Here is a 10,535-nt window from a genome sequence, read left to right on the forward strand (position 1 = left end):
GGGTGCCCTCTCACAGGATGGGAAGGTCAAACCAGTGGGACAGGATTTGCTTGACAGAAAGGGGGCTAAGCTTTCCCCTGAGTTCCCATGCATCTGGGTTGGGCTGGCTCCATGGCAGGTGCCAATGGGGAGTGAGAGAATGGAACATGGGAGGTGTTCTCTCCTTCCTCCCTCTCTCCACCAATCCCTATCACTCTTTGTCATCTTTTGTCTTCTCTCTCATCCTCCTCCAACTCTTGTTCTCTTTCTGTATCTGGCTGAGAGTTTCGTAATTCTGTTTCCTCCATCCCTTCCTTTCCCCATCTTTCTGTTTCTGATTCTACCTCTCCGCCTTTTCCATTTCCCTCTTCATTTCCTGTGGGTGGGTGGGAGTAAGGGTTAACTAGGGAATAAACCAAGGGGTGTTCTACCACTGAATTATACCCCCAGGCTTTTTTATTTTTTTCTTTTGAGTCCCACTAAATTGCTGAGGCTGGCCTTGAACTTAATGATCCTCCTGCCTCAGCCTCTGAGTTGCTGGAGTCATAGATGTGCACCACCATGCCTGGCTCCATTTCTTTCTTTTTATTTCCTCTACCTCTCTTTAGTTTTCCACTACCAACTGCTTTCTCCCCCCCCTCCTCCTTCTCTCCCTCCCTCCTTTCATATTTCTTTCTTATTTTTCCAGTTCTTCCATCTCTAAGGGTACCTCTCTGTGCTTCTCCCCCACTTTCTCTTTTCCTCTATTTCCCTGCTGTTTTGCATTGTCAGGGTTCGAACTCAGGGCTTCACACCTCCTAGGCAAGCATTCTACCACAGAGTTACATCCCCATACATCCACCCCACTCCCAGTCTTTTGAGACTTGGCCAAGCTAACCTCAAACTTGAGATCCTCCAGCCTCAGCCTCCTGAGTAGCTGAGATTACAGGTATTCACCACCATGCATGTCTTCCCATTTCTTTCTTAATTTCTCTCTCTCTCTCTCTCCCTCCCCCTCTCTCTCTTATAAACCCGTGAGCACTCCCTTTTTCTCTTTCTCTTAGTTTTCCTGCCTGTTTCCCTGTCTTTGGGTTCTCTCCTGCTCTTTTTCCCTCTTCGCTTTTTCCATCCCCCCCTTTATTTTTTATTCCTCTCTTTCTCTCCTCCCTCCCCATCTTGTGTGTGTGTGTGTGTGTGTTTGTATTTCTCTTCCTCTCTCCTTTTGTGTTTCCACTTTTCCCTTTCTCCTTATTTTTTTCTCTTCCTCCTTTTTTCTCCACCCTCCCCCTCTACACCATGGCCCCACGTACAGGACAGAGAGCCTTGGGTATGCTCCACCCTTCCATTTACATTTTTCCTGATTCGACCTCGTCTCACAACCCCTGCCCCTCCCTAGGGAGACAGGTAGGGTGGGGCTTCTCACCCTGAATTGAGAAGAATAGAGACCTAAGAAGAGGGGTGACTTGCTGGAGTCAGTCGCCCAGCAAATCAAGAGAGAATCCAGGTCTGACTTCCCCCAGCATGCAGGAAGACCTCCCAGGGCCTAGGAAATGCTCGGTCCCCTCCCCCCACCCCCATCTCCCGCAGGCCCCCATGCCTAACGTCTCAACTTCAGGGGCCTTGCTCCCCACAGGCCTGAAGTGTGTCCTCCCTCTGGCCTTTGGAGCTGGCACTCCCAGTCTTACCCGGAAGGTTCTCTGTGCTCTCTGTGCAGGGATAATGGGGCAGACAGTGCCTAGCTCCAGAGCATGCAGTGTTCATTCAAAAACAAATAGTTACTGAGTTTACTATGTGCCAGGCACAGGGGGAGACCCTGGAGAGAGCGTGAGCATGAGAAAGGCAAGGAGGGGGAACACAGCATGCCCAAGAGCAGGGAGGAGGGGAAACATCTCTTGGGAGAATGGGGTCTGGCAGCGCCAGAGAGGGGATAGGGCCCACTGTCAATTCGGTCTTCCAGGAAGCCACTGCCAAGACAGAGTTAGAAGTACAAGAGATTTATTGGAGGAAATGCCTGTGAGAGATAAAAGGAGAGGAAGCAAGACTGTGCAGGGAGACCATGTTTCAGCTCTGACATCTATGGGAAGAGAGAGGACAGAAGGAGGTTGGGTAAGAAGGGTCTCACATTTCACTGGGCTCTGAGAGTCTTGGCCAGCCAACAGAGGAGCTCTGGTGCAGAAATTTCCAATAGAGGAGTCCCAGCTGGGCAGAAACAGCCAGGACCTAGTGACCCAGTTGTGCCTGTCTTTGACTGGAGGCTTCCCAAGAAGACAGTGGTCTCTGCCCCAATGCTGCTGCAGATCCTGAACGTGCTGCCAGCCAACTGCTCTCTTAAAGCTGATGGCTGCTACATCCAGGAATTAGACATCCATTTGACTGGGGCAGTCACCACTACAGACCAGGAGGGGAAACTCAGTGAGATAAACAGTGGAAGCTGAAAAATCAACCTTCCTCCAGAGGATCCCAGGTTATGGAATAGGAATCTGTGGGTACAGGACCATGCCTGTAAGATTCCCAGGTAGGATTTAGTTCCCCAAACTCCTGATCCCAACTAAGCCCAGTCCTAGGTCTGAGGGAATAAAGAATGAGGCCCAACTGAACATCTCAGTAGATGGAAAGAAACGCATTATATTCAGTTCAACAGCTTTTTAAACTAAAACAGAAGGGAGGGGAAGGTCAGAGAGATTACAGAAACCATTCTACCTCATTAGAAGCTGTGGTGGTTTAAAAATATGTGCACAAATTCTTTGATACTCCTCCCTTCAACTGGAGGAGCCTAAAACCCCTCCATTGAGTATGAGCTATACTTAGTGACTTGCTTCTAACAAATAAAATGTGGTGGCACACACTATAACCCCAGCGATTTGGAAGACTAAGACAGGACGATCACAGGTTCAAGGCTAGCCCTAGCAACTTATCAAGACCCTGTTTCAAAAATAAAAATGAAAAGAGGCTGAGGATGTAGCTCAGAGCTCAAACTCCTGGGTTTGATTCCTAATATTAAAAAAAAAAAAAAAAAGAAAAATAAAATGTGGTAGAAGTGACATTATTTCTGAGACTAAATCCTAAAAGGCATTGTGATTTTCTTCTTCCTCCATCTCTTGGATCACTCCTCATCCTGGGGAAGCTGGACCATGTTACTCAAGCAGCACTATGAAGGGGGCCAATGTCATGAGGGAAGAACTAAGTTTTCCTGTTAATGACCTTGTGAGTGAGCTACTTGGAAGCACAGCATTAAACCTCAGACAAGCTTTCAGGTGAATACAGTACCATTTGACTTTTTGTGCACATGTGCCAGATTTTTAGAGCTGTAATTCAAGTACCATGCAATTGATCCATTTAAAGTATATAACATCTACAGTTGTGTGACTATCACCACTAATTCCAGAATATTTTCATTGTCCCCCAAAGAAATCTAGTAACAGTCATTCTAAATCCCTGTAGCCCCTAGTAACCATGAATCTATTTTATGTCTCTATAGAGTTACCTATTCCATACATTTCATATATAGTCACACACTACTTAACACGTGGTATACCTTCTGATATATGTGTCATTAGATGATTTCATTGTTGTGCAAACATCAGCGTGTACTTACACAAACCTAAATGGTATCAGTCAATCATTTAACGTGGGTTTTCAATACAATCAAGAGAAGGGTTAAGCATGAAATGTATGGGCTGGCTGCCAATGTAACATGGCATACTGTTTTACAGTAATTTTTTTAATATATAATTAAAAGGGATAGATTCTAAAATAATGACAAAAAGTATAGTAAATATATAAACCAGAAACATAGTCATTTATTATCATTATCAAGTATCATGTACTCGACATAATTGTATGTGCTGTACTTTATGTGATTAGCAGTGCAAGAGGTTTCTTAACACCAGCATCACCACAAACATGTGAGTAATGCATTGTGCTACAACATTATGATAAGTATGGCATCAGTAGGTGATAGGAATTTTCCAGCTCCATTAATAATCTTATGAGACCACCATTGTCAACTTTTTTTTTCAGTGCTGGAATCAAATCCAGAGTCTCACACATATCAGACAAGCACTCTACCACTGAGCTACACCTTCAGCCCTATTTGAAGAATATATATATATATATATATATATATATATATATATATACTCAGACATCTTTCATTTTCTTGTTACTTACACACACACACACACACACACAATTTTTCTGTAGTGCTGGGTATGGAACCCAGGGCTTCCAGCATATCAGGAAAGTGCTTTACCACTGAGCTATACCCCCAGGCCAGGTTTTTGTATTAAAGTAACACTATCCTCAAAAAACAAGTTAGAAAGTGTTGACACCAATTTTATTTTCTGTAAAAGAGTGCATATAATTGGTATCGTTTCATCCTTAAATGGTAGAAATCATCAGTGACACAGTCTGGGTCTGGAGTTTTCTTGTTGGAAGATGATTAACTAAATTCAATTTCTTTGGTAAATACAGAACTATTTTAGTAAAGTTCTTTTTCTTGAATGGGCTTTAGTAATTTTTATCTTTTAGGGAATTTTTTCATTTAAGGTAGTTGTTGAATATAAGCAAAATGTTTATTGTACTATTATCTTATTTTCTTTTAAGTTTGGTAGTATTCATAGTGTTGTCTATTCTCTCATACCTGGAATTGTTAATGCATGTCTTTTTTTCCCCTTTCCTGTTAGAAATTGATTGTTTTGTGAACCTTTTAAATGAAACTAGCCTTTTGTCTCTGATTTTCTCTATTGTTTTTCTTTCATTTTCTTTTTCTTTTTCTTCAGTATTAGGGATTGAACACAGGGGCACCCAAAACTGAACTACACTCCAACCTTCTTTTTTTATTTTGAGATCATTTCACTGAGTTGCTATTCTAGTCACCTTTTTTGTCTCTGTGACAAAAATACCCAATAAGAACATCACATAGCAGGAAAAATTTATTTTGGCTCACAGTTTCAGAGGTTCAGTCCATGCTTGTTGACTCCATAGCTCTGGGCCCAAGATATAAGGCAGCATATCATGGCAGAACATCTAGGGTGGAGGAAAGCAGTTCAGGACATGGTGATCAGGAAGCAGAGAGAATGGGACCACCACTGTATAAGTAGTTCATTGTTAATCATTATGTGGTATAAGAATACATATAGAAGCATACAATATATGATCTTTTGTGATTGGCTTCCTTCATTTTGCACAATGTTTTTGAGGTTTGTGCATGTTGTAGCATGTAACAATACTTTGTTCCTTTTTATGAATAGATAATATTCTATTGTATGAACATCAAATTTTGTCTAACTACCTGATGGACATTTGGGTTGTTTCTACTTTTTGGCTATCATAAATAATGCTATTCTGAATATTCATGCACAAGTTTTTTATTTACTTATTTTTATGTGGTGCTAGGATCCAACCCAGTGCCTCACATGTGTTAGGCAAGCACTCTACCACTGAGCCACAACTCCAGCCCATCATGCACAAGTTTTTGTATGGATATATTTTATTTGTTTTTATACCTAGAAATGAAATTGCTGAGTCATATGGTCACTCTCTATTTAACATTCTTAGGAACTGCCAGAACTATTTCCAAAGTGGCTGCACCATTTCATGTCCTTACCATCAGTGTATAAGAGTTCTGATTTCTCCATATCCTTGCCAATAATAGTTATTGTCTGTCTTTATAATCATCCTATTGTGAAGTGGTATTTCATTGTGGTTTTACTTGTATTTCCCTGATGGTTAATGATGTTGAGCATCTTTTCATGTGCACACTGGCCATATGTATAACTTCTTTGGAGAAACATTACTGATATAATTGCTGTAATCTATGAACCTTGAGCCAAGACCATTCAACTAAGCTACTCTTTGGTTCTTTTTTTTTTTTTTTTTTTTAAGAGAGAGGGAGAGAGAGAGAGAGAGAGAGAGAGAGAGAGAGAGAGAGAGAGGATTTTTTTTTAATATTTATTTTTTAGTATTTGGCGAACACAACATCTTTGTCTGTATGTGGTGCTGAGGATCGAACCTGGGCCGCACGCATGCCAGGCAAGTGCGCTACCACTTGAACCACATCCCCAGCCCAACTCTCTTTGGTTCTTAACCTTCAGAAAGTGTATAAGATAGTGTGTGTGTGTGTTTGTGTGTGTGTGTGTGTGTTGGCTGGGGAATGAACTTAGGGCTTCATATATGCCAGAAAGCCCTCCACTATTAAGCTATGTCCTCCGCTCTATATTTGTTGTTTTAAGGCACAAAATTTTGGATTTTTTTTCACACAGCAATTGATGACTAACACAGAAACATTCCACTAAAATAGGAAGATTTCATAGCTGCTACAATTAATTCTACTGAAAATCCGAGACATTATAATGACAATAAACAATATAAGAAAATGAAATACACATTGTCAAGTTTGAAAAGGAATAAACCAAGTTGTTACTGTATATTTTTGACCTAGAAACTCCAAGTATATTCAACATCTAGGGTGTAGGTAGAGCAGTATGATAGAAAGAAATAAGCCAGGGACAGATGTCTTTTCCCTTACTTTATAATCTTGGGCACATCCTCTTGCCTTTTGGGGCTTTATTGGTAAAATGGAAATTATAGAACCCATGTCATGAGGATTAATGTGAGCGTAAATAAGGTTCTTCAATGACTGACATACAGTAGCTTTTAACAAATAGGAATTTCATTTCAGTTGGGGAATTTAGGGCAGCAGCCAGGCAGACAACAGTGTGACTGACTTGTTGTCTAGTTCCCCAGGCTGCAGAATGTGGGCTCCTTTCATTTCCCCAAATGATTCCAAGCTGTAATGGGGCCCTAAGAAGCCCAGGAGATCCTTACTCATACGCTGGGTTTAATGCCCACTTCATTGGGCAGCCTTAGCTAAGTGACTTACTTTTGCTGAATCCCCATGATGTGTTCTACTAATTAGGCTGGTCATGCCTACCTTTTTACACTAGTCACCTTTCCATTGCTGTAACAAAATACCCAAGATAAACAACTTAAAAGGAGAAAATATTTATTTTGGCCCATAGTTTCAGAGGTTTCAGTCCATAGTCATTTTGTCCCATTACTTTGGACTTGCAGCAGCACAATACATTATGTATGGTAAGAGCACATGGAGGAAGAGGTCTGTTTATCTCATGGCAGCAAGCAGAAAGCAAAAAGAGAGGATGGGGCCAGGGTCCCAATATCCCCTTCAAGAGCATGCCCCAAACTTCATTCCTTCCTATCTCTTAAAACATTTCTACCACTTCACAGTAGTCCATAAACTAGCAACCAAGGCTCTAGCATATGAGCCTTTGGAAAACATTTAGGATCCAAACCATAAACTTTATTACTTTTCAAGAGTATGGTGAGGGTCAAAGATGAGGAAAGGAGCTCACTGGAGGGAAAAACCTCAGAGTAAAGCAGGAGCTATAGGGAAATCCAGCAGGGAACATGGAGGCAGTGTGAACCCTGAGAGCTCTGTCTATCTGGGCAATGAAGTCACAAAGGGCCTTGGGATATGGGACAAAATGATGCTGAGTACAAGACTCAAACCCCTTTTGTTTAGGTGGCACTTGACATTTACAGTGCCACCATACCTTAGTAGTAGGAGTACCAGATGACATAGAGATGCCTAGTTAAATTTGAATCATAAAAAATGAATAATTTTAATGTAAGTGTATGCACCAAACATTGCATTTAAAAAAAAAATATTCTTTGAACTTTAACCAAACTGGGTGTCCTTTGTTTTTATTTGCTACATCTGGCAACCCTACCCAGTAGGGGGAGGATATTGAGGGCAGGGACTTTTCACCCCTACTTCTAGTGGAGACACAGGGAGAACAAATTTGCCCAAAGCTCTACTACTTATCCATCCTTTTCATTCTACACAGGATTCCTTGCTAAGGTTTAAATCTGGACTGTTTTGTATTGATGTAACTCAGAGACCTGAGGTGATATCCCCTCCTTCCCTGTTGGGCTGTCCTCTGCCTGGGGCCTTTGAGAGGCTCTGAGAGACTAACTCCTCCAACAGAATAAAAGAGGTGGGAGAGTGGGGAACAGAAAAGTATTATCACAAATCTCAGGGGGAGACTGGGGAGAAAGATCAATGATAGGATATTTTCCTAGGATGCTCTAGGCTTGGGGTTCAATATGACACTGGAAATGAAAACAGAAAGAGGGCTGGGGTAGTGGCTCTGTGGTGGCGCGTTCACCTAGCACATTCAAGGCCCTGGGTTCCATCCTCAGAACCACATAAAAGCAATAAATAGGACTGGGGTTGTGGCTCAGCAGTAGAGCGCTCGCCTCTCACGTGTGAGACCCTGGGTTTGATCCTCAGCACCACATAAAATAAATAAACAAAATAAAGATATTGTGTCCATGTATAACATATATATATATATATATATATATATATATATATATATATAAAAGTACATAAATAAAATAAAAGTATTGTGTCAAAATACAACTTAAAAATAAATATTTAAAACAAAACAGAGAGAGGTTCAGAGGGAGTTTTGAGTACAAATTTTGGCTCCTGTTGACTAAATAATAACTCTACCATTTCTATAGCCAAGGACTCAAGTTCTTAAGCAGTTGTATCTGTGAATTTGCCCAGATCAAGGGCAGAAGACTGGGAGCTGGGGTCAGTTTCTGAGACTCCTGACATCCAAAAGTTCTCCTTGCTGTTCTGGGGTCAGGACAAGAGAGCTTGGCCCAGAACACGGAAGAAAATTTGTGAAAAAGTACAGGAGGCCGTGGATTTGGGTACAGCCTCTTCTGCCACCTGGTGGACATCCAATATCAGCATTTCCTTGAGAAACTACTGAACAAAGCTGGCTGCTCCTTTCTGGTTGCTTGTGTCTTCCTTGTCCCAGCTCTAACCTGTGATTTGTTATGATGCTGAACAAGCCCTTTGATCCTCTGGCTTTCTGTTTCTCTCTTAAAAAGGGATTCCCCAAGAGGCAGTAAGCCTGATCTTCCAAAAAACAAACCTGTCCTGCTGCTTCCTCTGACTAAATCTGTCCCCCTGACCACTTTGGCTTTCAGATTGAAGCCTGGCAGGCTCTGCAGGATTAGGGTTCAGTTAACCTCCCTCACTCCCCATTTCTCTGCTCCATAGAAAGCTGCTCGTTCTTTCTTTCTTTCTTTCTTTCTTTCTTTCTTTCTTTCTTTCTTTCTTTCTTTCTTTTTCCCTTCCCTCCCTCCCTCCCTCCCTCCCTCCCTCCCTCCCTCCCTCCCTCCCTCCCTCCCTCCCTCCCTCCCTTCCTTCCTTCCTTCCTTCCTTCCTTCCTTCCTTCCTTCCTTCCTTTAGTACTGGAAATTGAATCCCAAGCCTGCATGTGCTAGGTAAATGCTATATCCCTAACACCACCAACCCCACCTTTTTTCCATTTTTTTTGAGGTAAGGTCTCCTTTTATGTTGTCCATGTTGGTCTGAAACTTGTATTCCTCCTGCCTCAACCTCTAGAGTAGCTGGGATGACAGGCATGTGCCACTATACCTGGCCACCGCTACATTTATACCCTCAATGCCTAGGCTCTCTCAGGGCCGTGCACATGCAATTTCCTTGCTTAAAACACTCTTCACCCTCCTTCACCTGGTTTCTTCCTACTCATCCTTCAGCTGTTGGTTTAGCCATTCCTCTAGGAAGTCCCCACTCCCACTCCTATGTCCTCATAACAGGATGGGTTAGCTTACCTTAGGTCTCTACTGGTTGAAGACTCAAGAAGGGAGGTGGGGCTGGGAGTATAGCTCAGTGGGAAAGTGCTTGCTGAGTATGCACAGGCCCTGAGTTTGATCCCCAATATCTAAAAAGAAAAAGAAAAAAGAAAGAAAGAAAGAAAGAAAGAAAGAAAGAAAGAAAGAAAGAAAGAAAGAAAGGAAGAAGGGATATGAGCACTGGAAATGAAAACAGAGAGAGGGCTGGGATAGTAGCTCAGCGGTGGAACGTTCACCTAGCACATTCAACGCCCTGGGTTTCATCCTTAGGGCCTTGAAAGGAAGGAAGAGAGAAGAGACATGACCTTGGAAAAAGTCAAATGTCAGAAGGCTAAGGGGAGCTCTGTAGGTAGTCATGGGTTCAGGGTTCAAACTGGCCTGATTTCCCATCCCATTCTACTATAGTTGGGGACTGTCAACCAATTACTTACTTCACTTCTCCAAGACCTTATTGTATAGATGAACAGATCAGATTATGTCTTCACTACCCTGAACAATAGAACTCTAATGTGTTAACTTAGAGTTAACACATAAATTGTTAACTTCAGATTTTCTTTTTTTTAATATTTATTTTTTAGTTATAGATGGACACATACCTTTATTTTATTTTTATATGGTGCTGAGGATCGAACCTGGTACCTCACGCATGGTAGGTGAGCGTTCTACCTCTGAGCCACAACCCTAGCCCCCTAACTTCAGATTTTCTATCTGCAGCTTTTAAAAAGGAAAAGAAATAGGTGAAGGACTGGGAATATAGATCAATTGGTAGAGTGCTTGCCTGGCATGTGTGAGGCCCTGGGTTTGATCTCTAGTACTGCAATATATATATATATATATATATATATATATATATATATATATATATATATATAAATGTG

Source organism: Urocitellus parryii, chromosome 3, assembly GCF_045843805.1.
Source record: "Urocitellus parryii isolate mUroPar1 chromosome 3, mUroPar1.hap1, whole genome shotgun sequence".
NCBI classification, from domain to species: Eukaryota; Metazoa; Chordata; class Mammalia; order Rodentia; family Sciuridae; genus Urocitellus; species Urocitellus parryii.